Below are 24,993 nucleotides of genomic sequence, written 5' to 3'. Positions count from 1 at the left end.
ACTTTACAGTTCTTTACAGTCCTCTCTAAGCAGTTTACAGAATTAGCATATTGCCCACAACAATTTGGGTCCTCATTTTACTGAGCTTGGAAGGATGGAAGGCTGAGTCAAACTTGAGCCTGGTGAGATTTGAACTGCCAAATTGCAGGCAGCTGGCAGTCAGCAGATGTAGCCTGCAGTACTGCACACTAACCACTGCGCCACCGTGGCTCACTAGGACCTGAATCATTCTGCTTTGGGTATAATAGTTTTCTTGCTCTCCTTCCTTTTCTTTCGAATATTTCTAAATGAGTCCTTTTTCTTGTTTTTAGCTTCCTTTGCTAACTTCATCTCAGTCCAAATTTTCCATTTTTTCACTTTATTTTTACAGTTCTAGCACCTTTATGTACTTTAACTTCCCACTCCTTGTATGCATCTTTTTATTGTTTTCAGATCTTCACTAAGTTTCTTGTGCAGCGTTTTCTTCTGTAGTTCATTTTTTTCATCCGCAATGGAATTATTCTTAGAATAGGATATGTTTTTCTTGTATTCTTTTTTCAATGTTTTCAGTATTATATAAACCTGAGCATTCTTACTTCTGTCTATGCTGTTCAAATCTCTTTGTTGTACTTTAGCCTCCCAGCCTTTATATAGATTAATACTGTACTATGTCTGATTTAAATAGAATGAAAGGTATAAATGCTATGTCTGAGAGCTGTCTTCTGCGAATGTTTATCTATTTTAGTATTTAATGATTTTAAAAGCAGTTTTCAGTTATAGAGCACTTTACAATACTTCCTCAAAGTAACATATAGTAGAAATATATCTTTTTCATTTCATTTTAAATATGTAAGTAGTATTATTTAGAGTATCTGGAGTTTACCAAAACAAGAAAGCAAGACAAAAATGATTTGGGAAACTAATTTAATGAAATGGAACATAATACAACTTCTGCTCTCTTTTGCCTGCAATGCAGTAAGTGTATTTGCCATCTTATTTCACTAGATTTCTTATAGTACATTTGATCACTTAGCTTTACTTCCTAGTATATCTATTAGTATTAATATTTTTACATATATTTACCTTTTGTAACCCTAATGTGAATAACAGTGTATTAGAGGAAGCCAAAGGGCATTCTACTACCACAGATGTTCTGGTCTTTTCTAAAGAATATATGTGACACACAGTGTCATGTAAGCATAAATTCCCCTCACTTGCCTTTATTCTGCCCTTTCAAATCTGCTTCAAAATTCCTTCCTCTCTCCAATTTTAGAAGTGCACAGTGAGTTTTAGAGGGGAAGAGAACCTATTTCAAACATGGCGATCCATTGATAGAAATATATCTTTGGGATAAAAGTGGTACTATTGAATAAAATCCAAAGATAGAAGAGTCTTTCTAATAAAATATTTTTTACTATTTTTAATAATATGGTTGAAAGCAGAGGAAAGTCTGTTATCAGTTTAGAGAAAATGCCTCTATCTTAAAAGTGATGAACATGGTTGTTGGTACTATCCTTGTTCCATCCAAATAAAAATACTGAGTATCTGCAACAGTCACCTACATAAGTGAGCACCGTGGAAAATCAGGGTGCTGATCGTCAGTTGCCTGGAATTTCTCCATGGGTAGAATGGTTCTTGACTGGAGACATCCAGAGAGGAAGCAAAGGAGAATGAGGCTAGTATGGTGTCTGATAAGACTACTTCTATAAATACTTACCTGAGTTCATTCAAATGAACTAAACTCAACTAGATTTTCTGCAATATAAGGAAACATAGTTTTCCATTTCCTTACAGACTAGTGCAGATACCTTAATGGGCCAGAAGGATAAATAGGTCTTCCTCCAATACTTTAGGGAACTCTTTCCCATTTGCTAACATCATCACACAGAATGAACTAAACAATCTCTATAAAATAATCTCTTATTTTAGCAGTTTTGCTGAGGAATTATTGGGATCAGCAACTCTTAGGGAGAGAAGTTTTAGTCATGGAATCCCAGCATGCCCTATAATGTGAGGATGTCACCACATCTGTTGATCCAGGCATTATCAATTACCCGTCTTATTCTATATTAACTTATGCAGTCAATACGTTCTGCTGATACCAACCCAGCCCAACATTTACTTCAAAAGGATCACCCACCTTTGCCTCATACAGATAATTAATTATTGTTAGGAGTTGGCTTTAAGTTGAATCAATAAAAATGTGAACTTCTTTTCTATGTAATGTATGTCAAATATCTCAAATCTGCCTTCCTGATCAGGGATGATTTCCCAAGCATTCACACTATGCTATGTTCACTTTTAAAAATATAATGGTTCTTTCATATAGTGCATTCACTAATGCTATAATTACTACATCAAATATGAATTCATGAATGTCACTGTTTGAAAGGTGAGCTTCTTCTCCCTCTGCTTTTGTTTTAGGTTTGTCTTTCAAACAAATATTTAATGAATCCAATAAAGCATAAAAAGACAGTATGGTGCCCATGGATACCAATATGGCATGCCCTGGATATCTCCTTTGGTTCTCAAAGCCTCATCTATTCTTAAATTAAAAAAAATATATATGAATCTGTTACTGTATGCTGTAAAGCATCAGCCTATCATCATATTAAGTGCCTTTTCATCTCAAAATTTTTCACTGGATCCTAGATGGTCAATCTGTCTTCTAGTGGGTCTTTTGCTATCGGCCATGTGCAAAAAGGTATACATTTTCTGTACAGGCAAATATCCCACAGCAGGCATTTTGTGAATGTATCAGCATATGCTTTCAGTTTGAAGCATGAACTAATCTCCCCAAAGCTACTGACCATGTTGTCCTATGGCAAACATAATTACCCACATTCTTTTTAAAAGGGCAAACAAGAGCCCACATATTTCCCATATTTTAAAATGTCAAACGAGAGTCACCTGTAAGTGGTTGTCATAAATACCTAACCAGGAACGGTTGTATGACCCCATATTTGCATTGGATTCAATTTCAGGGACCTCAAAGTAGTGAAAGAGTATAATTGGAAATGCTTGAAAAATGTGAAAAGTGACATTGTTAAGAGCAAGACTTTATTTTTAAAGTTCAGTTAAAAAAACAAAAAAAACCACCATATTTAAAGTCACACAGCCCTTTCCCATACATACACAATTAGGTTGGAGCGAGCCCCGTTTCTTTCTGTGTAGATCTTAAACCTGGCCCGACTTGAGCACTGAAGCTTTAAAAAGCTCCTTGAATTCGACCGGGGAAGAGCAAACCCTAAAATGTAAATCTGCAGATATCGACGAGCAAACGTTAATTTTAACGACGCTGTTTTCCTCCCCTCCACCCTCCGTACTTACTGCAGAAATCGCTGCATCCCGGAAGGCTTCAAAGCACCTTCGGGTTTTGGGCAGTAAAACCTGTTAAAAGATCTCAAGAGACAAAACTCCAGTTCTCAAGTCCACCAAATGGCATTGAAAAAGGCGGGAGGGGGATGGGACAAGAGTGTAATCTCCTTAGAAGCAGGGGGACTTAGATCTTTTTTTTTTCTTTTCTTTTTTTTTGAGGCGACTTGGACGCCCGCAGCGACTACGCCGAAGAACCTGGGGGAGGAAACGCCACCCTCCCTTTCTTCCCTCTGTCCTCGCCGTCGCAAGGACGCGCGGAGAGAGACCGCCTCGACCCTTTCCGAGCCGAGAGAGAGGATACAAAACACTGATACAAAACGACCCCACGGGCCCCCTTTTTGCCTCGCTGCAGGCTTCGCCGTCCATCACTTACGCTAGGCCGGCGTTTGGCAGTTACCATAGAAACGCCCGAGGCTTCCTCCGCCTTCCCCAAGGTCTCTTTGCCTCTCCGGCGCGGCGAGTGGCGGGAGCCTGAAACGGCAATCGCTCGTCTTCTCGCGAGATTTGGACGGGCGAGAAGCAGCCGGAGCAAGGCAGACTTGCTCGGTGAGCTCATCCCGGGGCGCTCGAGGAAGGGAGCGAGCTGCCGCAGCAGCTCCTGCACAGTAGAAGAGAAGCGGCCGGAGCAACTTTGTTAGGTGAGTTTTTACCGAAAGGAGGGAGGCGGGCGGGAGAGCGGGCCGCGGGGGGGGGGAGGTCTGAAAGCACGAGGGCGTCCTGCTTTCCTCACCCCACGTTTTTTTTTTTTCCCCCTCCAACCTGCGGGGACCTTGAATGAGTCCGAACCTGACCGCGAAAGATATATCGATACGCTTCCAACACCCCCCCGCCCTCCATCCCGCCTGCGACCTCCCACCCGGGTTTCTTCTCCCCCCCCCACCCACCCCACTCAGTTTGCGGCGGGGGGAGTTCCAGACCTGATGGAAACGGTGTAGGGGGAAAAAAAAAAAAAACCACACGCCCCCTCTTTCTCTCCCTCCCTCCCTCCCTCCCTCCCCAACTTCTCCGTCCAAGGCTTTTCGCCTTCCTTTTTCCGAGCTTGCAGCCAAATTGACTCCGGAGACCTTGGAGTTATGCGTGCCGGGCGCTCCCCCTTCTCTCCCCAGCCCACGTCCCCCCTGTTCTGCTGCTTCTGCTGCTGCTGCTGCTGCAGGATGCGTCGTCCCCAGCCATTCCCAAATTCATTAAAGTGGGAGGTCCTGCTTCTTTTATTTATTGGGCTTGAGGAGAGAGGAAGAGCTCCTCCTCCTCCTCCTCTTCTTCTTTTCAGCGCCCTCTCTTCCAAAATATTTTCTCTTAAACGTGCCCAAGAAAATGAGCTTGCACGGAAAGTCGGAGAGGTTGGCGTGCAAAACTATGGGTAGGCAAAGAAGAGCTGACTTGCTTTCCCTGCCTCCAACCCCCCCCCCCAATTTAAACAAGGAGGGGAAAGAAAAAAGAAAAAAAGAACCTTCCGTACTGTATTCAGAACAAGATTTCCTTTTTCGTAGCTTTTCTTTCGGTGGCTTTTTGGGATTCATCTCTTTAGGCGAAAACCGAGGAGTCATATTTTCCCCAGACATATTGAGCAAGTTGATTATTTTTTCCTGCGGGCAAAGCTGAGACGGCTGCACCGAAAAAAAAAAAAGGAGGCTAGCGCTAATAGTAGATTTGTATACACAGTACGTCTTTTTCTGTGTTAAGAGAAACACGTATATAAGAAATGGGAGGAGATGCATCGAAGTACTTGTGTGTGTGTGTGTGTGTGTGTGTGTGTGTATTGTTGAAAATAATTGCCACTGAACTCAGGCTAAATTCCCTTAACTCGGGATTCAAATACACAATGCTCTCCATAAGAATGCTGCATCTGTATCCAGAGCCTCGACATTCTTTCATTTATATTTAAAAAACATTTCTTCATCCAACTCCTAAGGTGCAAGCAGTTTTGGTTCCCAGCTGTGCTTACTTTATTTCAAGCCAGTTTGGACACCATGATAATAATTAGCTAATTCAAAGGTGGTGCCGCTGGGGATATTATACATGTGCATAATGTGGGAAAGGGAGTGGAGTGAAGACTAAAACATAAGTCTTGAAGTTCAGAGAAGTGAATATGGGAAACTGGATCTTGTAGATCAGGTAGGAAGCTGTTATTTATGTTTCAGTTAAAAAAAGCAGTGATTATAAATGTAGATTTGCATTTTATTTTCTGTTTTAAATGCTCTTTTTTAAAAAAGAAACAAACAGTATAATTATACTTTTAATTGCATCTGTAGCTATTGAAGAATTGGGAGTTGCAATTAATATGTTTGCACTTTTTCTAAAGTCAGAAAAGGTTTACAATAGAAAAAGTCTCTAATCTTGACTGATGTGACTCATTTTAAGTATTTCAGCAATTTTATTCATTTTGCAAAGAATTTTGTTTTAAAATCTGCAGTGATTCTAAATCAGCAGTGGCTAATCTGTTTTAACTGCATTTTTGGTTTCGGTGATAATTGGATTTTAGTCTTTGTAATACATGATTTGCTTTCGGGTAAATAGATTGAGTTTTGTTACATTATGGTTGCCTAGATCTATATGAAGATTGATATGTTCTCAGATTGGTTTTTCCATGATAAAATTTAGACCTTACCCTCATCCAGTATTTGAGTTGTATTTGAGGCATGTGTTCATTCATCTCTGTATGTGTAAATTTTAAATAAGTTTCATAAAGGATTTTTTTCTTTTTAGCTTTTTAAATTATGCAGTATGTGTGTATAATTTTACTTGGAAATATAAATCAGTCTTACGGTTTTGGTTTATAAAGTTCCCTATAAGGGAAATGTGTATGTAGTAGTTTTTATTGCTAAAGTATTTTAACTTTTTCATAAGCTAGGCTATCAGTATTATAAGAATGAATTACAGAACTCAACCTTGAACAACTAAGTAAAATACCTTTGACTCAACAGAATGATAGTCAAACAGAAAGTTCTTGTGTCTATTTCTATTTGAAAAGTTCACTTTTCACTTTGCATACAAATTATTAGAGATTATCATCTTGGGGGAGGTTAGAGTATAGTCATTAATATACACTGGATTAATTGGTAGGTAAAAAAAAATTCCAAAGTTGGAATTGCTGGAATTTGTAGAGTTTTTACACCAAGCTAAACTTATAAAAATATAAATTTCATATATTTGGGTAACTTTACTCATCTATTGAATTATTTAATTGAAATAAATTTCAAAACTTGCAAGCAGGTATACCTCTTACCAGTTTCATTTTATCTGCTAGCAAGAAAATGGACTAAGTAGGTTTCCTGTGACAGAATGGGAGATACGTAATTTTTGCCAATTCCCTGTTTTGAAGTGTCACCTCACACACTAATCCAGAGAGTTCTCCAAAGGCTCTATTAAACCTGGTAGAGGAAAGTTAAAGGGCTGTGAGGGAACAAGGGACTTGATGAAATTGCCACCAGCAGGAATGCTTCTGACTCAGAAGTATTGCCTGGACTGAAGAGTTGCTCTGTTCACAGGAACCAAATGAAAGATCCAATCCAAGGGTTTTTATCTTAATCATCTAAACACTTGGATTTATTCCAGTTTATTTAAGCAAATTTGGTGGAGTATAGTAATTTTGGTTTCATGTAAATTAGTGAGATTATATAGTGGATTAACAAATGTGCTTGATAGAAAACATTCAGCTTTATTCATAGAAATTTAAGATAAAGTGATTGTTTACTAGTAGATGTAGATATAACTTTGGATTTAAAAGCTAGAATAAATCAAAACAGCTTGTGGCGTATTTCATTTTCTCACCTGAACACATAGCTCTTGCATATATAGATGCACTTCTGCTAAAATAACTTTTACATTGGTGTCTTCCAATATGTTGGACTGCAGTTCCTGTGATCCACAACAAGCAAACTAAACACTTTTCCTGGGACTGGTTTATTTATTTGGTTTGTATGGCTGCTGATTCACCAATGACTCAATCCCAGTTAGTGTAGCCATTGATCATGTATGATGGGAACAGTAATATAACAAACTGGGTGTCCATAAGTTTTCTTTACACTGAGGGAGTGTTGCTTGTTTAGGAGTCTAAGGAACAAAATAAAGAATAGAGTTTATTTTAAATGAATTAAAGTCTGGGAACTTAAACACAAATGAAACATTTTATAGACCTGTTTCTGATATTATCACATATCTCTGTTGATCTATTTAGTGTCTATGCATACCACACACACACCTTTTAAATAAATAATTTTCTGATAATTTGTCATTCTAAATCATGAATCATATTTTAGGTTTTATCCAATGAGATTTTCCCCTTTTTTGTATTTAATGTTTGTGTAAGTTCAGCTAGAGGGCTTTCCTTTTGTGTAATATGTGAAGGACAAATTAGAAAACTAGAATTATTTACATTGTAAGTTGACAAAGTGTAGTCTGGGGACCCTTGAGGGTCTCTGAGGTCCCTTCAGGGCCCCACAAAGTCAAATAAATACATACTTTAAAATTTCTCAGTTTTAATAACCCACATAACCTAAAGCACTTTGGGATCCTCAATCATTTTTAAGAATGTAAAGGAATCTTGAGACCAAAATGTTTGAGAACAGCTATTTAGATAATCTGTTAGAGCTGGAAGAGGCAGAGGTAGTTGATCCTGCCTCAAATTACTTTTGTGTTCATCTTCATTTATAGTTCTGCAGTATTTCTTCTCTATGAAAGAAAGAGACACAACTTTCTCCACATCTGTAGTTCAGTCTTTGCATAAAGGTTTGCTGCTTAATATTCACTGCTTACAGGGTATTCAGGATTTCCCACTGAGATGAAGACATAAAAACGTCTGTGTTATTTAAAATGTAAATCATAAAGGGTGGTTTCCTAATAACTCTTGGTTTACTGTATTTATTGTGAATTTCTAGGTGGCTTACTGAAATAGCATACATAACTTTAAAGCAGTCATCAAATTATCAAAATTAACAAATATATCTAATAATAAATATGTTCCATATAATACTGTACTGTCATAACAATCATGATGTCTTGTAACAGCAAAGCAACTACATTCATCCCAAGCTCAGGACTATTTCTCATTCTTGCCTTGGGTCCCAAATGCATGGGTTGGAAAACACGTGTTTTCAGAAGTTTCCTAAATATTAAAAGTGAGGATTCAGTCCTTACATCTGGTAGGAAGGTGTTGTAGAAGAGCTAAGCTGCTGCATAGAATACACCCCTCCAATCCCTGCTGCTTTCACTTCATGATGGATGAAGTGCAACAACACTTGTAAGTGTAACAAGCAGTCTTAGCAAGCACTCTCTGCAGGCTTACTTGGAGGTAGTCAGGCCCCAAGCCTTACAGGACTTCAAAAGTGAATACTAGCACTTTATTGGGTCGTAACATCTCTAAAACAGTCTCTAATTAAAGTTGAGGTCTTTGGGAGCAGAATGGGGAAGTTTGTGGATTACAAAATTCCCATGTTTGTACAGTAAATAGGAAAGTCATACTGTAAGTATGATTGCATATATTTTTAATATTTTATCTGTACCGAATTATGCATAAGCTGCTGTGAATAAAATGAAATCCCTATTTTAAATAGCCTTTCTCTGGTTTTGTTCATTAATTTGATTATGCAACCCAAGTGGTTGTCTTTTTCTATATAAGTTCATTCTTTAGTTTAAAATAAGCTTGAATAGGGTGATCTATTGTTCTATTCTAGTTTTGAATTATTTTTAAGACTAACTTTATATTAAATAACATAACGGGTGGGGAGGAGGGATATGTGCCAGATTGTTCTGAGTTCTGTGTTTCCAGGGTGACATGACTCAGTAGTTTTGCTTCTAAATGTGCTCTGTTAATTGATGTAGCATTCTCCAAACTCATATTCTTATGAGTTTCTAAGTAAATATCACAATAGTTATTAATTATTTAAATACCTTAATATTGAATCAGTTACTGCTTTAATAATCAAGTAATGGTACAGTAGTGGTTATGAGAATTATTAGATTGCTCTGTAGTAATTTTACTGTTGCATTTGGTTTCAGGTTTCTTCAGCTACATTGTGAAATAACTTCCTATGCTGGTGCTACTCAGAGGTTCACAATAACCCATTCAGCAGCATGAATTATGTTAGTAATGATGAAACCTGCAGACAGTTTATGTAACATTGATGCTTTTCATAGATTTTACCTAGGCAGAATGCTCTCCCTTATTTAGTGAATGGATGAATGGAATGCTTGTGTCTGGTAAAATATTTACTTCAGTTTATTTATTTTAAATTATTTGTATGCAGAGTTCACAGGTCAGTTTAAAATACTCAAAAAGTACATTTAAAAAGAAACTTAAAACAAATTTCAAAATAATAATAGCAGAGTGATATATTAGTTTAAAAGTTGTGTGGCAGCATAACAACTAAGATTTGAATTCAATATAAATTAAATTGGGAATATAAGTCATTCTCAATTTATGACCATAATGGAGCTTGGAATTTCCATCATAAGTCATGGAGGTCGTAAGTTGAGGCACCCATGTGACTGGATTTATTTTTTTATGACAGCCATTAAGCAGATGCTGCGGTCATTAAGTGAACAAGGTTGTTGTTAAGCGAATGTTGTGGTTAAGTGAAATCCATGTATTCCTATGGGCACTGTTTGTGGAAAACTGGCCAAAAAGGATGGAAACTAGTAAAAAGCGTTGTAAATCATGAATATGTGACTACAGAATGCTGCAACTGTTCATAAAGGTGAGACAATTGCCTAGTGTTCAAAATGCGATAGTTGTGACTCTTTCTGTATGTATGTGAGTGCACATGCATGCATGCATTCATGCAAGAAGCCCTTGGAACTTTGGAATCAGATTATAAATAGTTTTGGGAAGGTCTTGAACAGTCACTAAGTGACCGGTTGATAAGTGAGAAATAACTGTACAAATATCCTTTGCCTAATGTAAAAGAATATAAGTTTTGGCATCTTCCAACAACTGACAATATTGACATTAAATAAAAATTAAATATGTTTTTAAAATACTAATGGAATGCAAGTTCTTGCTTTCCAGAGACTGACCTTCATTCCATGTTTTTTTAAATTCATTCAAACTAAATATGTGCAAGCATATGAAAAATATCTATCTCTAAAGACATGCAGCTTCTTTCTATATATTGTATTTCTTCTTGTTTTTTTTAATTGAAAGCTGGTAATATGACTCTAATCAACTATTTCTATCTCCGCCTTATTCCTTTCTAGATTTATGTCATAGAGTACGTTTAGCTGACTAATGCATTTATCCTTGGAAATGAGGTGTGTGTTACATCCATTTGTCATGTGTAAACTGATGTGTAGACTTCCTTGCCAAAGGGCATAGTGTTATGCTGTAGCAAGAGTTATAGGATATTACCAAAACTGAAATGATTATGTTCTCTAGAAAATGTTGCAATAAAATCCATTGCATTTCTTCAAGAACTATAAAACAGAATAGCTGCAGAATGGCACAAAACTGCTCATTCATATAATCTATTCTAGAAATTCAAGTTTAATAAGTTTTTGAATGATTATGCCACTTCATGTCATGCCATATAATCTTCCTGGTATACTATGCTGGCTGAAAAAAACACCGCGTATGATAGCATATCTTACATTTTGATTCAAAGGTCTGCATTGTATCAGAGATGTTCCTTCTTTTGCTTAATTCTTAATTCATTTAATTTGTTTAATTCTCTAGCTTTGAATGCTTATTTTTGAATGTTACATTTTTTTATTTTTCTTGGAAGCTCATAAAGTTTATCCTGTTTAAATGATTAAATAGAAACACTTAAAATTAACTTAGTTTTGATGGTATATCTATATGTTTTAAAATACTATTACTATTGTTGTATTGGCTAATTAGCACTTAATGAGACTCATTTTAAATACCTAGGTTAATTCATTCAGTCCAGTTTGCCTATAAATCTCTTCCTGATTACTTGTTTTTGATAAAACTTGTTTTTGATAAATGACAAGCAGATTTATGGGGTACTACTACTTCAATGTATTGTAATTCAAATTTAGGAGAATCTTAGAGACCATCCTATATTCCTATCTGGTTTTCCCCTTTCTTTTCCAAAATACTGTGATGTCTTTAACCCTTTGGCTTCACATGTGCAGTAAAGATTTGGTAATAGTCTACTTCTATTTTTGAGTTATAAACTTCAGCCAATCCAGAATATTTTGGTGCCCACAATATTGAGTGTACTCGGTGTACTCTCACTGAGCTGTTCTGGACTTTATAATCTGGGTTCAATTCAAAGTATTAGTTGTCATTTTTGAAGCCCTGTATGTCACAGGTCAGTTTAAAGTTTCTTGTGGGATTGCTTTTCTCTTGTGGTTTCTGACCGTCTTATCATATCTGTGATGATGAGCATGTTCTGGGATCCCTTCTGTGAAACCTTGTTAACTATTGGGATCCAGGAGACATGTTGTCTCTCAATCTGTTAGATTAATGCACTCATGTTTTAAAATATATATTGGACAGTATATATTCATGGTGTCCTCTGAATTGTATGATGTGTTAGTGTGTTTTGTGTTAAATTAATTGTCACCCTAATTGTAGCAAAATGTTGTTAATAGTTAATCCCATTGCAGAATTTAGCATAAATGATCAACAGCATTCTAAATCAAAATGGCTAATGTCAATTTATGATGTCACATAGAAAGGCAAATTTTTCAGAGTTTCCATAATGAGCATGGAGACTTAATGGATATTCAAAGAAGTAATTCTTCAAATGTATCAACCATCTCTCACACGATCATGAGAACCATGTATCTGATCTTGTAGGCAAATACTAAAAGACCATGTTATTTGTTGACTCCAAAGGAAAAGAACTCATTCCATAACCAGCAAAGAGAGGGAGGTTTCTAGATTTTGTTTTTAAATGCTTTTTGTCAAGCAGAAACAGGAACTCCTATTTATTTCTTCTTTTGCAATTGATAGGTTTAATTGCAGGTTATGGAGGAAAGGCCTGGTTTTCTTTCATTGATAACATGAGTGTTAAATAGATTAGAGAAGAAGTTCTTCTCTCATGAGTCTACTCACTTGCCTACATGAAATTTCATATGTATACCTACATGTTTTTTTTAATTTCTGGTAAGCCCGTAGTAATCACATAAATTGTAATATACAAAATTATAATAACCCAGGATATAAATGTTTGCTCCAGATTTCAGCATTTATTATGGTCTTATAAGAGGCTAATGACTTTCGGCAGTCATTAGGATTGATTGAATTCTTTAATTAAGCTTAGTCTTTTTAGGAATTCTAAATTTGCTTTTAATTAATGAATTGAAAAAGAAATAACTTTAAAAAATGGAACCATAACTTTCTCTTTTTGGTATATTGATTTATATATAATGGTACAGAAAATCAGCAATGAATGAATAAACCTGAATTTCAATATACAGAAGCTGACTGCTTCTTGGCTTTTTGAGGAGCTGTGGGTCATGAAGTAGAAATAGTCTGATACAAATATGTAAGTTTTATTATGCCCACTTATTATATTGGCAACCAGAAGCTCATTAAAACTTTTATTTGCACCTATTTAATGGCAATGAGGGCTTGAAAATATGCTTGCTAATTGTTAACAGTTCCCCATCTAATTAATGGCTTATTACCATCTATTGTATTAAATTCTCTGCTGACTCAGAGTTAATGAGAAAGAGTGAAATCAAACTGACCAACAGCATTGGACCAATTGTTTTGAACCAATTTTCCTGATTTGAGAGCAAGACTTGAAGCTATTTCATGTATTTTATTTGTTTATTATTTATTAATTCATTCATTCAAATTTGAATAGCTGCCTGCCTCAAAAAAGTGACTCGGTAGTGTACCCCAGTGTGATAAAAGAGCCAAAATAACCAAAGTAAAAAAAATTAAAAAATAAAATAAAAACCCAATATAAAAGACCAATATTATGAAAACAAAAGTCCCTGGGGCTGGGTGCTTTGTGGAAGAAAGGATCAGTAGAATCTTCCCGATAAAGTAACTCTCTAAAAGGTTTGTCATAGAGCGGTTGCCTCATCTAGCTCATTAAATGAGGCATTCCTTCCATGCCTTCCTCCTCCACCTGTAATATGTCATATTGTGGTTGAAGGATTCCAGATCACAGTAGCCATGCAGGTACTGTTGTACAGACTGAGATGGTCCCCATCTCTCGGGTCCCCACCCCCGCATTAGTGACTACAGCATTTTAATGCTTTACTAATTTATGATAAGTATCAGTCCTGGAGCCCCTCCAGAACAAGTGCTTTGTGGAAGTTATGATGAAGTGATAATTGGGGTCTGTTGTCAACCTTGCAGAACTGCAGAGGTAGCAATGTCTCACAGGATTTATATACGTGGTGGACTGGGTTCAGTGCTGGTGGACTTAGAGAAAAGACTCCCCACTTCATCTGGGGATGCCCATACCTGCAAGACAAATGTTTGCCACTTGCACAGAACCTGCTTTCCAGTTAATAGTCTAATGGAAGATTATTGTAAGGCTGGCAAGGGCTCTTGCTGGAGTTGGAAGAGATTGGGATCTTGGCACTCTTAAAAGGGGGTGGGGGAGCAGAGAGCAGGAGGGTCCTGTGAAGGCCTTTGTTGCTTCAATGGGTCTGATTAGCAAAGACAGAAGCAGTGTCAGCATTAGTGTCCTGACTAGGGGGAACCAAGCTGGCTGCCTGATTGGTGGGAATGAATAGATGGGGCCTCTGACCTTAATTGGTGATTTCCACTGAAAGCTAATGTTTGCTAATAAACTAGTATTTTCTCTTTTGCCTTTTCTCTATCCTGGCTTATTCATGTTAGCCAAGAATGAGTAGAGGTGGGTCAAAATAGTGTTGAAAATATTGCTGCATGTATACCTTAAGAAAGGTGTTTATTTGGTCAAAGATCAACAACATCTGACAAAATATAATACCAAACAAAAATCAAATAAAAATAGTAGTATAACAAAGATAAAATAATAACTAAACCCCTTCAGGGTTGAAAAAGCAATATCAGCGATATTTTGGTATGAGGACAAAATCACCTCCTTCCTAATTTGAAAAATCTAAAATTCTGGTCTTTGCTAAGAGAGCTGTTCAATAATCCTAAAGAGTAAAAGGGAGCAAATTAGAGAAGGTTACTGCATTTAAATACCTTGTGGTAGTTTTCAATTTTAAAGGCACCTGGAATGCACATCAGAAATATATAGTGCAGCTAGTTCTGAGGTCCATAAGTGCTCTTAAGCAGTTCTTTTACACAAGAGGAAGCTAATCAATCCCTGCAGCATTAAAACTTTTTGAGGCCAAACCACTGGCCCAAATCATTTATGGTGCACAAGTAGGAATTTATGCAAAGGAGGATGTGCTGAAAATAGTGCAAACAATTTTTTTGAGATCAATCCTTGCTCCACCCAGTGCAAAGCAAACACTCAGTTAAGTCTGGAGTCAGGAATACGTGCAATCCTGGTAAGGGCCTGGAAGAGGAGAATTAATTATTGGCTGAAAATCCAATTCTTCCCGGACTGACCCCTGTGGTTTTAATAGACAATTTTCCTTCTACCTGTAAATAGGCCATACAGCAGAAACTGGCATTAGATGTGCTTTCTGTACTATTCCTAATTTCTTTAGGATATGACCAAAAAACTACTCACCCAAAGAATAAAGGAATATGGAGTTTCAGACAGAAGTTAATAGGCTGCCCCAACGTGGCAGAAATTGGATTAATAAGGGCCCTTGGGAAACAGCAAGATAGCTACAAAATGTAATTTTCTCCAAACTGAAAATAGCATTTTTCAAAGCCAGGCATAACATCTTAACCATCCACACTGCTGCAAGGCAGATACTCCAAAATCCCATTAACCAAGCATACCTGCCCATGTGGTGACAAGGAGATTGAAACAATTTTGCATGTATCATTACTCTATAAATTTTACAGGGATATCAGGTCTGCTTATATTCTGTTCCTAATATGTAAATTTTCAGGAAGGCTGGACAATTTCCATGCAAACCATCTTCTAGGTTTGCATCTTCCATGCAAGCTATCTTGAAACCCTTTATCACTTGCGCAATGGCCAAATTGTGTGTTGTTTCAAGGAAATTAAGGCACAACTGGTCACAGAAATAACCACTTTTGTTTTATTTATCACTTTAGTATTAATACATATGAACTACAGGTAAACCTTGACTTACAACTGTTCGTTTACTGACCATTTGAAGTTACAAAAGCACTGAAACATGACTGGTTTTCACACCTGTTGTAGCATCTCCATAGTCACATGATTAAAATTCGGACACTTGGCAATGGCATGAGGATTGCAGTGTCCCTGGGTCATGTGATCACCTTTTATGACCTTCTAACATGCAAAATCAATGAAGCCAGATTAACAGTTGTGTTACTAATTGAACAACTGCAGTGATCCATTTAATGACTATGTCAAGAAAGGTTGTAAAATGGGGCTAAACTCATTTAACAGCTGACTTGCTTAGCAGTGGAAATTTTGAGCTCAACTGTGGTCGCAAATCAAGGACCACCTGTATCTCATTTTAGGTGATGCATATTTTTACTTCATAGATTATAATATTTTAGATTTATATGTTCATGGGTAATTAAACACAATTGCAATGGTGTACATTATATTTTAATTTATTATGACTCTAACTTTGGTTGTGGGAAGCTGGCAGGAGGTGTCCTCACTGAATGACAGTGAGATTCAGTTAACAACAGCAGCTGAGACTGCAGGGATTCGTATTTACTAAAAGATGCAATCGTGCTTTAATGACCACATCATTTAATGAGTGAATTTCCAATCTCAATTGCCACTGCAAGATTAAGACTACCTTTCTTGGGGCAAAGTGTTTGAGATGGTGATGCTTCTGCAGCTGACAATATCCTTGGAAAAGTTGAGTTATTTTAATAGATTTCATCTTGGATTCAGAACTACTTTTTTTTTTTTTTACTTCTCACCATAATGGTTTCCTCATCTTCCTTCCCCACTCCTGATGTTAAAGGATGGGGACTTGTGTACTAATGCGAATAATGCAGCAATATCTCATTGCTTTGTATTTGTAACAATCATGCTACAACCTTTGTCCTTAAGGGCTAAATCTAGAAAAGTTAACAATAAGACATAGGCGATTGGTATTTTTAACATAGTACACAAAATCGTTAAAAGAAACTCAAAGTAGCCTTTCATTTGTTTCCCAAAGATTCTGTACTTTCAAAATGTCTCCTAGATTTGTGTGACTTCATTTTAACAGGGATCCAGAGTGAATGGAATAATAGGTTAAATAATATGTTAAAATGACTATTAGTTTCAGAATATTATTAAATCATTGTAAAAATATGGATCTTGTTTTGGTATTGCTGTATGAATTCTGTTGCTTGATATTTCAAGCATTTGTCACAGCTGAAGTTAAAAGTTGCTTGAGATTTTATGTGTATGCCTGGGAAAGAACATTCAAAGTGAACCTCATTGTATTCTTACCTGGAATCAAAACCTTTGAAATTCAGAGGGTCTTATTTTTTAAATAAACATATTGTTATATTTTTAGCATGACTACTCCTTGATTTATAGCCATTCATTTAGTGACTGTTTGAAGTTACAGTGGCCAGAAAAAAGTGACTGTATTTCACACTAATAACAATTGCATCATCCCTGTAGTCACGTGGGATTCAGATGCTTGGTGACTGGCCTATATTTTGATGGTTGCAGGATCCTGGAGTCATTTGATCACCTTTTGCGACCTCCTGACAAGTAAACTCAGGGGGAAAGCCAGATTCACTTAACTGTGTTACTGACTTAACAATTGCAATGATTCACTTAACTGTGGCATTCACTTAACATTGTACAACTAAGAATGGTTGTACAATGGAGCAAAATACACTTAACAACTGTCTTACTTAGCAATGAAAACTTTGGGCTCAGTTGTGGTTGTAAATCGAGTACTATCTGTAGTTGAGAAAGAGACAAACTCTTAATTGCAGATATCTCTATGACTGAAGTTGGAATTCCTAAGAGAGAAAGGAGAGCTAATATTCATTTTCTATTCATATGCCTTCCCCAGTATTCAATTACCGTACATTTTAACCCATCCGAGAAGAGCAAGAATTTAAGCTCAATAGCCAAATGAATAGGAAGGGATATTATTTGTCTCTTCCTCCCAATGTCTGTATATCATTGCTTCCTATATAGAGAATGGGCAGGAACCAAAAGAGGCAGGAAGGTAAATATATATAAGGGAATTTTTTATTTGACCCCCCCCCCAATCCTGTTCATACCGGTACCTATGCTGTTTTACTGGTTTTGTGGCAGATTAATGTTAAAGGAAAAGAGAAAAAAAACCTGTAGACAAACCTGATCAGTAACATTTGGGGATTGTAGATAATCTGCAGTACAGATTGCCTTGAGAGAGAAAGAATCATGACCATTAAAAGGCAGCAAGGAAATTGTAATCTAACTATACACCTCAATTTCATTCTTTGATAACACTCTCAGTTGGGAGGATATATTGAACCCAGAACTTTCCAAATCTGCTGTGTTTGATACCTGTTTGTGTGTGTGTGCATGCCTGCCTGCCTGCTTGCCTACCTAGCTACCTAGCTACCTACCTATCTTGCCTTTGCTGAAAAACAAACACCTCTGTACAAGATGAAACTCTGTTGGCAATTCATGAATGGGTAATGTAAGACGCTTTCATAGCTCTGAAGAGATTGATACATTGTACATAGCTGCAGGATAGGAGTGGAATTGGAAAATAGCAACTTAGTTTCTTATTCAAAGAGAAATTTTCTTAATAGAAAGTAATTTGCAGCCCCTGCCTTCTTTGAGGTCTAGCATAGTGCAAGATAATTTGTGAAGGGCAAATAAAATTCTTGATAATTAGAGATCATTCAGTTTGATATCAATACTGACTAAAACACTGGAACAGAATATTAAGCAGTTATTTTGGTCAAGAATACATTGCTTTGCAGAAGTCAACATGGGTTTATCAAGAACAGTGTTGAGTGACATATTATAGAACTCTGCTCTTGGCCCACTGCTGTTCAATATATTTATGAATGATTTGAATGAGAGGACAGACAATATGATTATTGAATTTGCGGTTGATGTAGAGCATTTCAGGAAGTTGTTAGTCTGAAAAAGGAGCAGAAACCAGCAATTTTAACCTGGAGAATGAACTCCTATAGGAAGACTCCAAAGCATATAGAATCCATATACATTCACTAGCAGCAACATTTTATATGCATGTATTTATTATCCCATTTTTATTTTTGGCAACCTCAAGGAAATGTGCATATCTAACACTTCCATCTCCTATTTTGTCCACAAAGCCCTGTGAGATGGTTTGACCTGAAAGATGGTGATTGGTCCAAAGTCACCTAGCCAGATTTCATATCTAAGGGAAATTGGAACTCAAGATTTTCTTGTTTCTAGCCCAGTACCTTAGCTCCTGTACCAGATTGACTCTCAAACAATATGTGCATTTTGGTGGATCACACATTGAACATGAGATAAGACTGCCATGCAGCTGCCCAAAGCAAATTCTAGGGTTTATTGAGAGAGGCATAGTGTCAAGATGAAACCACACCTAGAATATTCATTTTAAGAAAAACAGTGATTAAGTGGAGCATATCCAGAGGAGAGTAGACAAGTTTATATGGTACCTGTAGGAAAAACCTAGGAGGAGTGATTGGAGGCATTAGGTACAGTTTATTTAGTCTAGAGAAGAGAAGATTGTGGACATGATGTCTCTGTTCAAATTGTTTAAAGGATTGTCATGTAGCAGATGGAGCAGAATTGTTCCAGAAGTCAGGCTAAGAAATGGGGGGTCCAAACTTCAAGGCTTCTGTTGTTAAATATATGAGTTTGTTGTTAACATACCGGTAATTCTTTTTCATCTTAGTGAATGAAGATGTTTGACTTTCACAGAGCAGAACAAATTTAATAGGCGATGTAAGATACTGCTTTTGACAGTTAACCTTGAATGTGAAATCTCCCTATTTCACTAGAATAAACGTAAGATTTATCAAAGGAATTCCTTGAGAATCTTTGTTGTGTAAATTAGAAATACATGTTGGAAGTTTAGCCAAGTTAAAAATCTGTCTGATCACAAACTTGTTAAGATGAGCAAATTATTTACTTTATCTTAATAAAACATTAATAGATCATAGTAGAATTATATAATTAATGCAAATATTCATGGAAAAATACACAGATCATTTGCATAATTTTTACAGCAATAGTTTAAAAGGGGAGTAAAATTAAAACATTAATTTAAACAAATCTAAGTGAGAAGAGATTTAAACTGGGCATTTTGTGGTTCTTGCCTTATTTTGTTTTCTAGTAAATATTTTAAAATTATTTTTTAATTTAACTGTTAATTGTTCAGCCCCCCCCCCCCCCCCCCGCACCATATGTAGCAAAGTTTGGTGTAGAAATTGGCCATCTTATTAAATTTGATGCACACCAAATACTATGCCTATTCTGTCCAACTTTTTGTGGATGAGAGATGCTGGGAAGGCATTCATTCAGAGGGCTCTAAGTCAGGGAAGATTGATACGTCTGGAAAGTTGTTTTTCTGTCCAGGTATCAGTTATCTACCAGGTCTGATTACATAGTTTGGATTAATAGAAAAACATTCAGAGCATATCTTACAAAAGAATTTAGAAAATATCTCATCTGCCTAGTTCCTTTTGCCAATTGCATTTCCCAAGCATTGCATTTTAAAAACAGTTCTCTTTTATTTATGAATTTCAGTTCAGGATCCTCATGGAATCCTGATGGAATGGGAAAAAACCTTACAGGTCACAGCAGTGTTTATTATTAAAGGATTTCAAAATGTGTTTCTATTTTTTTTTTCTTCATTTGAACCCTGCCTCCTAGATATCCCTTTCCCTTCTTCTTTCTTCTCCAAGTCTTTTGGTTAACTATGCTTAATGAAGTCTTGCAAATTGGAATGTATGAATTAGTTCTTAACAAATAGCAGTCTGTTATACCCTCATTAACTGTCTCATGGGAATAAAGTTCTGGTTCATTCATATATGAGCTGTGGTAACGCAGTGGTTAGAATGCAGTTCTATAGGCTACTTCTGCTGCCTGCCACCTGCCTGCAGTTTGTCAGTTCTAGTCTCACCAGGCTCAAGGTTGACTCAGCCTTCCACCCTTCTGTGGTAAAATGAGGACCCAGATTGTTGGGGAAATATGCTGACTCTGTAAACTGCTTAGAGAGGGCTATAAAGCACTGTGAAGCGGTATATAAGTCTAAGTGCTATTATTATATAACACCCATTATAGGAAGAAAATTGTCAAATTTATATGGCTGCCCATTCACATGAAGTGACTACTGGACAGTGTACAGTAATACCAACAATGATAGATAGATAGATAGATAGATAGATAGATAGATAGATAGATAGATAGATAGATAGATAGATAGGATGGTGAGAGGAAATGCATCAGAATGATACAGGATTTTTCTTCATCTGCTAATTTGCAAGAGTTAAGGCTTGCCAAATTGGGAAGGGTCAGGGTGGATTTGATTTAAATCAAGTCAATTTAAATCACAATTTAAATCATGGTTTAAATTGCTAGTAAAAAGGCTTGATTTTATTTATTTATTTATTTATTTATTTATTTATTTATTTATTTGTCGCATTTTTATGCAGCCCAACTCCCGAGGGATTTAAATCAAGTCAATTTAAATCATAATTTTTAAAGAGCAACTGTCATCTCTGTCCTGCAACAGCTCCTCCTCTGACCCGCTGTTGACTCACTGACAGTCCCAATATTTCAGAATATGCTACATAACTAAGTTCCATTTCATGCTGAATAAACCAAATATTTAATGTAACTTAAATAGAAAACTATCTTTAGATAGATTTTTACTCCAAAAGCATTTTATTAAAATAAATTTGATAAAAAAAAAAATCCGATTTAAATTAAAAAAATATGATTTTTTAAAAAAATTTTAAAAATCGATTTTTATCCACCCTGGGAAGAGTATAATGAAGTAACATTATGTGACCAAAGCAAATTATGGTCGTGACCATAAGGGCTGCCACCATTCGTCAAGGCAAGACAGTTGTCAAATGCCTAGAATATACTCACATGATCGTGTGTGTGTATGTTGACACAGCATTTTAGGACAGTTTACTCTGGGGCCGTTGTAATTTTAAACAGTTGTTAGGTGACCTGTTGTAAGTTGCAGACTACTTGTACTAGTTATGGCACTGTGACCTTCAAACATTAAAATAAATATCTGGAGTCCCCATTCAAAGTTTTTGAGTATCTAACTTGAGTACTTAAAGGACATATTGCATTATGGGGCGAGCTTAAGATTTCTTGTCATATATAATATATTCAATTGTAATTGTGTAAGTGTTGTCTCCTGTCAGCTTAGCTTGTAAGTAATAGATCATTAAAAAAAAACTCTCATGACGTTCTCATTACAGTACTCTCTAGTTTCATACCATTGACTTAAGATTTTCCAATGCTTTATTTCTCCGGTTTGTCTTTAAATGTGGTCAGTCAATGGACCTTAAATCAGTACAAATTCAAGAATAAAAAGAAAAATTGCATAATTTAAAATAGAAAAAAGTAACAAATCTAAACCTTCCAGGGATTAAAATCGAGCTCAAGAATTCAATTTTTCCAGCTGAAACAAAACAGATTTTGATAGGAAAATTAGTGCGTTCACTGCAGAAAAACTTGCAGTGGTCAGTTGAATGTATAAAAGTAATTCCTCAGTGAATATTGCTGCATTCATTTGGGGATTAAAACAATATTTCCTTTATAGAAATATGAAAAAATGTGTAGGTGAATATATTTTGTAATATGTGTATAGCGAATTCCAAAGTGAATTTGGAATTTTAAAAAAAGGTTTCTTCCACTGCCATAGAATACATATACAGAGTTTTATGCTCTATAACAAATAAAATATTTCAATGTATCTAGAGATGTTAGTTTTCTATTGATTATTTCTAAATCACAATTTAGGGCACAGAATTATATTCATGGGATGAGGAGGTTGGAGGTAGTTAAATGCAAAAAAAAAAAAGTTTGTTTGCAATCAGAAACCAAAGAATGCCACATGCTTTTGAAATAATCTTTTCCCCTCTGTCTCTGCCCTCTCCCTAATTGATTTATTGTGCAGGTGAAATACATGGATATACCGTGCTTAGATGCTGAAAAAAGGAATATCAACTGAAAAATGATGTTTCTGTGTGATTAAAATAATATATTTGAAGGTAAGATTATAATATTTAAAGCAGTATGTAATTTAGCTTTTTATGTAAATAAACTTGATGTTTACAGCAGATTGCTGAACTCTTCAGTCTGTTCCCAAGCTGAAGCTCCCCAGATGTGCTGATTACTATTCTTATGAAATATAACTATTTGGAAGACATAAGATTTCTATGACTGTTCAGCTACTTTAAGTTCATATGTTTGGAATGGGCATTATAATACAGTGAAACAAAAAATAAAAATAAAATGTAGATCATTTTGAGAGTGACAACCTGCATTCCATAGCCTGCAACTGTTTATAATAATTTTATTAAACTTATCAAAGTATAAAATAGAAATGAAAATGAAAACAGTGGGAAAACCGAGAAGAAAAAAGAGAGAGAAAAAAAAGAAGCATAAGGCAAAGGGGAAAAAAGAAAGGAAAGCATTACTTCTGATTCTTTTTAGTGCACTAGAATAAAATAAAATAACATTACAAACTCAACTTTTTACTTTTACATACTTAAATGTGAACTAGACATTTCTATAACAAACTTATCTAATCACCAAAACTCAAAATCAAAGTTTCATTTTTTCCCATCTCAAGCACAAAATCCAGAAGCGGTTTCCAAGTATCAGTAGTAATAAAGTTGGATATATTATTTTCTTTGATTAGAGAAGTTAATTTAGCCATCTGTGATAGTTCCATCCATTTCTATCTATTTGTCTACTGTAGGAATTAGAATATCTTTCCTGTAAGCTTGCAAGCCTGCAAACTTGCAGTTGTTAAGCTGAAGACTTCTGACACTTACTATTCTTGATGAATAAATACAGTTTTGAAAGAAATGAAATATCATTTGCTCTTGTTGACAGAGTGTTTCCTTATTGCCTGGTAGTTGATGATTAGAGGCCAGAGCTATTAAGAACAATAGAATGGGACAAAATTCACTTAACAAATGTTTTGCTTAGCAACAGAAATTTTGGGCTCAGTTATGGTTGTAAGTTGAGGACTTACAACCAACTTTAGCCAAGCAACGTTTTGTGATAGGCCACTTTATACTTTTGTTTGCCATAATATATCCCTACCTAAAAACCAAAATATATGTTTCAAGCATATATCATAAGGGCCTATTTAAAGTCTTTTAAAGATACTTTCCATATGCTTTATAAACAAACAAACAAAAAAACCCCAGTTGCTTTATAAAATTTTATCCTTCATTAATATACATACAAATATCCCTCCTTCTCCCCAGGTTAAAAAATTATAAGGAGAAAAAAGATGTCCAAGACTCTTTACCCTATAAGCATAATTTTACGATTTTTCTTGCCACAGTTAAGTGAATCACTGCAGTTAAGTTAGTCACACGATTGTTAAGTGAATCTGGCTTCCCCATTAACTTTGCTTATAAGGTTGCAAAAGTTGATCGCATTATCCTGCACTGCAACGGTCATAAATATAAGTCAGTTGGCAAGCATCTGAATTTTGATCACGTGACCATAAGGATGCTACAATGGTGATAAGTGTGAAAAATGGTCATAAGTCACTTTTTTCAATGCTGTTGTAATTTTGGATGGTTACAAAATGAACTGTTGTAAGTTGAGGACTAGCTGTAGTATTTTGCTGAGCAGGTCTTTGACTGACACTTCAGAATCATTTTTGATCATAATGAATGCAAAAAGGATATAGGTATTATCTGGCAACTAGTAGGTTTCTTTCACAAAATAGGCAATAATGTTTCCTAGGTACAGTATGAACCACAGTCTCTGCATGTGTGTATGCATACATGCTGATTTTTATGTGCACTTGTAATTTTTGTATTTTTACTGCCAAAATGGGATGGCATGATGTCTCAGTAGTTAAGACGCTGCTCTTGTTGTCGGGGGAATTGACAGCCTAGGTTCAATATCCAAGCATTGTGCGATGGATAAGATCCCGTCCTCACCCAACTTAGCAGTTTGAAAGCATGCAAAACTGAAAGTTGATGCATGGATGCCACTTTGGTGGAAAGGTAACAGCGCTCCATGATGTCATGCTGGCCACATGACCACGGAAACGTAATTTGGACAGAGCTGGCTCAATGGCCCTTGAAACGGAGAGGAGTAGCGCCCCCCCTACAGTCAGCAATGACTAGTGGAGTAAAATCTGCAGGGATTCTTTACCTTATTTTCTGCCAAAATAGTTTAGCAGAAGGTAAAAATTATTATCCTTACCATTGTTAGCCCTCTGTAAGCATACATTTTTGGGACATATCCCTTTTTTCATCTCTCAAATTTTATTTTTAAATTGTTTCTAAGTTTCAGGAGTTGTCTTTTTTTGGGTTTTTTTTTTTTTTAATTTGATTTATATGCTGCCCTTCTCCGGAGACTCAGGGCGGCTTACAATGCGTTAAGCAATAGCCTTCATACTTTTGTATATTTATACAAAGTCATCTTATTGCCCCCACAGACTGGGTCCTCATTTACCTTA

General features: G+C 36.0%; 1 protein-coding gene across 7 annotated transcripts in view; it reads left to right on the top strand.

Moving 5' to 3' along the window:
• The first annotated feature begins 3,760 nt into the window (after positions 1 to 3,760).
• SIPA1L1 (signal induced proliferation associated 1 like 1) overlaps positions 3,761 to 24,993 on the top strand; it is a 177,117-nt gene continuing 155,884 nt past the window's right edge. For 2 of the 7 annotated variants that reach the window (XM_087882532.1, XM_034417688.3), the window contains exons 1-2: positions 3,761 to 3,995; positions 22,456 to 22,549. The gene's annotated coding sequence lies outside the window, so the exon portion shown is untranslated. The remainder of the gene's footprint in view (positions 3,996 to 22,455; positions 22,550 to 24,993) is intronic. The other 5 variants (XM_034417691.3, XM_060687509.2, XM_034417689.3 and 2 more) reach the window with 4 other exon arrangements.

Source organism: Pantherophis guttatus, chromosome 1, assembly GCF_059756535.1.
Source record: "Pantherophis guttatus breed Tessera chromosome 1, ASM5975653v1, whole genome shotgun sequence".
Taxonomy (NCBI): Eukaryota; Metazoa; Chordata; class Lepidosauria; order Squamata; family Colubridae; genus Pantherophis; species Pantherophis guttatus.
The sequence above is the reverse complement of the archived record's forward strand: the minus strand, read 5'-3'. Positions and strand labels throughout refer to the sequence as shown.